Source organism: Medicago truncatula, chromosome 6 (assembly GCF_003473485.1).
Source record: "Medicago truncatula cultivar Jemalong A17 chromosome 6, MtrunA17r5.0-ANR, whole genome shotgun sequence".
Lineage (NCBI taxonomy): Eukaryota > Viridiplantae > Streptophyta > Magnoliopsida > Fabales > Fabaceae > Medicago > Medicago truncatula.
Window position 1 is genome coordinate 15,407,896 of NC_053047.1, and position 6,290 is coordinate 15,414,185.

General features: G+C 32.1%; 1 non-coding gene across 1 annotated transcript; it reads right to left on the minus strand.

The window, feature by feature from the left end:
- Positions 1–439: 439 nt before the first annotated feature.
- On the minus strand, positions 440–513 carry TRNAV-AAC (transfer RNA valine (anticodon AAC)). Its single transcript has one exon. It is a non-coding gene; the product is annotated as a tRNA-Val (tRNA).
- Between the last annotated feature and the right edge of the window lie 5,777 nt (positions 514–6,290).

The following is a 6,290-nucleotide window of genomic DNA, read 5'->3' on the forward strand; positions in this document are numbered from 1 at the left end:
AGGACAGCAAGGTCGAGTTTGATCAAGTAATGCAGTGCGCCAGCGCTGTGTTTCACTGTTTCTTATTGTCACAACTATGTGATATAATTCCTGCATTTACTGGAATGGCACATGCTGCTAGTTTTCATAATCATAAAACACACACGTTTCACAACTATGTGCTTATTAGAAAGCCAACAACAAACAATATTGTGAACAAATATAACTTAGAAAAGGTTGACCAATCCAATGTTTGGTATGCTTGATGTGGAATACTTCTAGCCTTTCTTCACGCGTCTACTCTTGTTGCCCACTCGGACATTGAAACCAATCGTTGCTTCAGCAGAAATGCAATGACAGTGTCTTGTTGTTAAGAAAAGAAAATGACCAAAACAAGATCCATGAATCATTTCTTTCGACGATACATAGCAGTTGTAAAAACAGAGAACAAAACAAAACATGGCTTCGCCCGGGTTCGAACCGGAGACCTTCAGTGTGTTAGACTGACGTGATAACCAACTACACCACGAAACCATCTTGCTGCAGTTATTCATAAAACATTACATGTAACACACTTGCATAAAACAACAAGCTTGTTAATTTCTTTTTTGTTATATATGTATGTCTTTGTGTACATGAGTATAAATGTCAAGAAAATTACTCCTGCAGAAATGCAGTTGAGACAAGAGACGGAACAACGATATCATTGTGATGAGTCACGTACTCTAGATCTCGGGCCTCGTGATTACTCATCATTTATCCATAAAGGATCTCATGGTATTGGTACCCTGCATTTTCAAGGTTAATTATAAACAAAAGTGGTTGTTCCTAAAAGATCCTCTAGGGCTTCAAGCTTCTTATTCAACCTCCAAGATTTCAACCTCCAACTTAATGAATTCTAAGGGAAAATCAGTTATAGCTGTGAACATTAAAACACGTCAAAATCAATTTTGCACCTGTTGAATCAATTTTGCCTCATCTAATAGTGAAATCAAACATACATGTAGTATTTAGAGTTCATTAAAAAAAATCATTCACTGTTCGTTGTTATTGTCACAACTATCTGATATAATTCCTGTCTTTGCTGGAAGGAATGGCACATGCGGCTAGTTTTCATAATCATAAAACACACTATTCAATCGAATGGCATGGCAGAAGATACATCATCAGTTGTAATAAACTCATAACCAAATACAGAAAGATTAGAGAAAATGTTGATCATTAGAAAGCCGGCAATAAACAATACTTTGCATTTGATTAGAAAGCCAACATTTGGCATTTGGTCATTAAAAAAATTGTAGCTTTGTCACTGATGAATCACTTCCATATACAAAGGTAATGGAATAATTGTGTCGAATTAATCAAGGAAATCACAATTGTTGCAAAATATAAAATATGGCTAATGAGCGACCAATCTCAGATATCCCGAGTGATCTGTCATGAAGTCAATCATTTCCATTAATGTAAGAAATACTTATGTAGAGAGTGATGTTATTGCTGCAGGTCTCATACAATTATACTATCAATCCATTTTTCTGTAACTCATCATCAGATAAACATACTAAATTCGGAGATGCATCTAGATGCGATAACTTAGCCACTACGTTACTGCTATTGGTCCGAAATCTGGATAACTTATTGGGAGACACATCGGACAAATGTGAAATAACATTCAGTCATGTTAAAGTAGATTGAATGCAAACATTTAGGAGTGGCTGAACTGCCTGCACTGTCAGTCCGGCGTCCCAATTGTGAAACAGATATTGAGCGTCTAGAAGAACATAGATATGGTGTTGGGGCACGTAACTCAACACCTCGAATATCTTGATGGTAATGCTACCTCTGATAGTAATAAAAATGGCAGCTTCAAGGATGATGATATAGGGGTTAATCAAGGAATTAAACTCGGTGGAGACTGCAGACCGAAATTTAGCACAGGTTAAGAGTAATAGACAAATCAAATTAAATGAATAGATGGAACACAAGAATGAATAGAGAAATCGATTGAAGAATTATCATGAGACAAAAGATGCTTTTTTTACTCATATCTTTGTTTTATTTGTTTTGTTTATATTCTAAAACTTTAAGAATATTTGTTCTATTTTATTTTTAGGTAAATATTTGGAAGAAAAATAATTATCAATAAGGTTTGTTTTTATTTTATTTTGAAATATTAAAAAACTTCAAAAAGATTCCCTTAAAAAAAAATAAAAAAAGAAGAGTAAATTACACTCCCTCCCGTCAAATATACTTGAATTACATTCCCTCCCCTCATGTTAAAATATACACTCCCCTCCCTTGAAAAGTAAAATTGATACTCCCCTCCCTTATGAGATGCTTAAATTTCAACCTCATCCCTTAATAATTAAATATACACTACACTTTAATATATTTTAACAAAAATAAATATCTTTATAATATATATTAATTTTGAATCACGATTTAAAAAACATAAATTCATTTTTTTATAATTTAAATGTCAATTATAAGCAAACTTAAATATTTTTTTATTAATTTTATAATTTGGAGTATAAAATTCACATGGATTACTTAATTGACTTCACTAATTTTTCGCATATTTTAATTTTATTTTGGGTTGTTTCATATTTTATAATAGGGTTTACACTACATGTTAATGAAATTATTAATAAAAAATAGCGAAAAATATGTATTCAAATTTTGATTATATTAAAATGAACATGTAATACTATTTTTCTTTGAATTGTGTTAGATTATTATTTTTTCTAGATTTTTGTTATATTTTAGTTAGTTTTCATGATAAGTTGCAAATCAATATCTCTTTGGCTGAAGCTCTTCAAAAGTATTAATTGAGAACATTAATTAATTAAGCATATATTGAAGTTCTTTCAAAATGACGAATCATGTTTTCAAACTGGTTATTGTTATACCAAGATTACTGCTTTAGAAGATAATCAATTATGCTCTAAATGTTGAGCTGTGATCGTTTGCAAACAGTCTCTGCCACCACTGTGATCTGTTTTGAATATGGCTCTAAATGTCTCAGCGTTTTATCATGAGATAATGAATTAACCTGAAGCTATATCCAATGATGAAAATTTTGAGATTTTCACGGAACATGAATCAAATAAGTGATCTTTCATTTCTTACATCGAGAAAATATCATTATGAGTTCCCAAAACAACATTCTTGCAATATCCTTGAGAACTACATTATGCTACTCAAAGAAACAACTAAGTTAATATTTCTAATTAGTTCAACAAATTGATATTTTGGACTTCCAAATAGATTTTGATTTTTCAAGAGCATGTGTATGTTCATGACAATAACAGTCAAACTCATGGCTAACTTTCATTTTGATGCTCTAAAATGTGCTAATTGTTTGCAACTTCATTGTCATGATGATCATTATTATTAGGCTTAAATGATCCATTGGTTCCTTAACTAATTTCCATTTTTCATTTTAGTCCCATAAGTAGTAAAACGTACCTTTTGGTCCCTTAATTTTCTCTCCGTTTGCCAAAAAAATCCCATCCGTCAAAAAAATTGCTCTCCCGTTAGTTTGAGCCACGTGTCGCATCGTAAGTGGGTAGTATAAAAAAAGGGACAAAAAAAAATTCATTCCCTTTCTCCAGAATTAGGGTTCCTCTCTTGCTCCTCCTCTTCTTCCCTTAGATTATGGACATTATCCTTATTGCAAATGAGGTGGATGCCGAAGCGCGAAAGTTCAATATGGAATTGCTTCTCTTTAAGTAGATTTTGAGAAGGCTTATGACTGTGTTGATATGTATTATCTAGAAGTTGTGGTAAATATGAATTTTTCAATGTATGGAGTATGGTAGAAATGAATTTTCATGTGTTATGGAGAGAACAGGCTATAGAGTGTGTATCAACGACAACGACTTAAGTGCTTCAGCTGGTTTGTTTTCTAGGTACAAAGTGGAAAAGTAGCACAGATGATGTGATTTTGTTGGCCGATAAGAGTTGGGCTAATGTTAGAGCAATGAAATTATCATTATCCTTTTTGACGTGCTCGTATTCCCGCTACTACTAATAATAAGAGTAGTTATTATTTATAAATTACAATCTAATATAAAAAAAAGGCTTAATTGCACTTTTGACCCCTATCTTTTCAAAAGTTGCGATTTTGGCCCCCTAAATAATTAAAATACAAAACAGCCCCCTATGTATTAGATCTTTGGCAGTTTTGGCCCCCAATGCACTTTTGACTTAGTCTTCCCTGACGTGGCACTCATATCCCTTAAGTGAGGTGCCACGCGTCGACCATTGTGGGTGCCACGTTAACGTAGATTAAGTCAAAAGTGGCCTTGGGGGCCAAAAAACTGCCAAAGATCCAATACATAGGGGCCAAAAGTGCAATTAAGCCTATAAAAAAATACCATACAAATGATGCATTTTATTATTTATAAATTTACATAAAAAAGAAAAATATTTGTCATTGTAAAAAAAATGTCAATGATACATAAAAACCAAGGGACTCATTATCGCCGTCTTTATCATTATTTATAGGTTTAATTGCTCTTTTTGTTTTTTAAGTTTTTTTTAGTATCGTTTTGGTCCCATAAGTAAAAAGAAGACCGTTTACTTTATTTTCATCTCCGTGACATGTTTTGGTCCTTTCCGTTAAATTAAATAAAAAATGTTAAGTGTGGTACACATGTTTTTTTAACATTGGCTCTGGAAATTTTATTATCTTCTTCATCACCTTGATAAACATTCATCATCTTCATCAAATAAACCCAGAAAAATTATCATCTAACTGGTGACAACTTCAAAATCAAACCTAGTAAAATAAAAAAACCCAAGAAACCAATAATCCAATTTAAATATTCAATCCTTCAAAGTTTGTGAAAGAGGGGAGATAGAAATCTCACTCAAACCAAGAACTCTAACTCAAATCCCAAATCCTCTTCATCAAATGAATAAATCCTTCAATCTTTCCTCTTATGTGTTGAATCTCAAACTCAAAGCCTCCTTATTTGAATAATCCTTTGTTGAATCTCAACCTCAAATCTTCTCTTGTGTAGAACCTCAATCTCTTCTCTCAAAACTCAAATTGGTGAACGATTCATTATGTAGAACCTTACCCAAATATCGTCTTCATTCAATTCCTCATTATTATGCACAATCTTTCGAATTTTTTAAGGATGGGTTTTTCTAAGGCAGTTTTTTCTTTCTTTTATGTTTGATAATAGCTTGGATCAGAACTTGTATCAAAACTTAAGAGTAAGAGCGAAATGATACGGCTGCCATGGATCTTTTCAAATCATTTTCTACGGGACAAAGTAGATATAGATATGAAGGATATGAAAAAGGCTAATACGCATGTGAACTTTGAACGTTGAATTTGAAATTGGATTATTGGTTTTAGGGTTTTGAATTTGGGAAAAATTGAATATTGAGTTTAATCTAAATTTTTGGGTTTGTTGAGTTTTTTGTTTTATTTTTTTCTGGATTTGATGTTGAAGGTGATAAATGAAGATGATGAAGGTGAGTAGAGAAGAAAATGAATAAAGGAAGAAAGAAAATCAAGTGGTGACAGTGGTATGGAATTAGGGTTTAAGAAATTTGGGGGAAACTGAAATTGAAATTGGGGAAAAGGGTTAGGAATTTGGAGGGTTTGATTTTGAAATTAGGATTGACTTTAGGATGAATTTCAATTTCAAGGTTTGATTTTAGCTTTTCTGAGTTTAGCTGATGAATGTTATCATGTCACTATCATATCCTATCCTTATTCATTTTTTTATTCTATCACGTGTCTATCCTATCATTTGCGCCAAACGAACCCTAAATATAAATGTTTGTTTCTTTCAAATTATAACAAACCAAACAAGATAACAAAAAATATATAATCTAAATATTTTTTTTAACGATCCCAACAACAATTTTTATTAATATGCTCGTGTAGTTTGTAAAACTTTATAAAGGAAAGAGGTAAAAATCCGGACATATATATACTTTTATTTGTTACACTTTTATTTTTAATAATTAAATTTAATCTTATCTATTTTGATATGTGCTACATGTAATGAAAGGTGAGGGTAATTTTGGAAAGAAAAAAGTTCAACCCAACCAAACATGTTATTTTCTTTTCTTTATATACACACACAAGAATTTCTTGTATATATATCTTTTACCACCACAACGCTTCCCAAACCCTACTTTGCTACTTATCTCTCTCTCTCTCTCAACGATGAAAGACTCAAGGAAGATGGTTACGATCAGTGACTTACCTGATGAATTATTATGTCACATACTCTCTTTTCTTCCCACCAAAATCGCTTTCACTACCAGAGTTCTTTCGAAGCGGT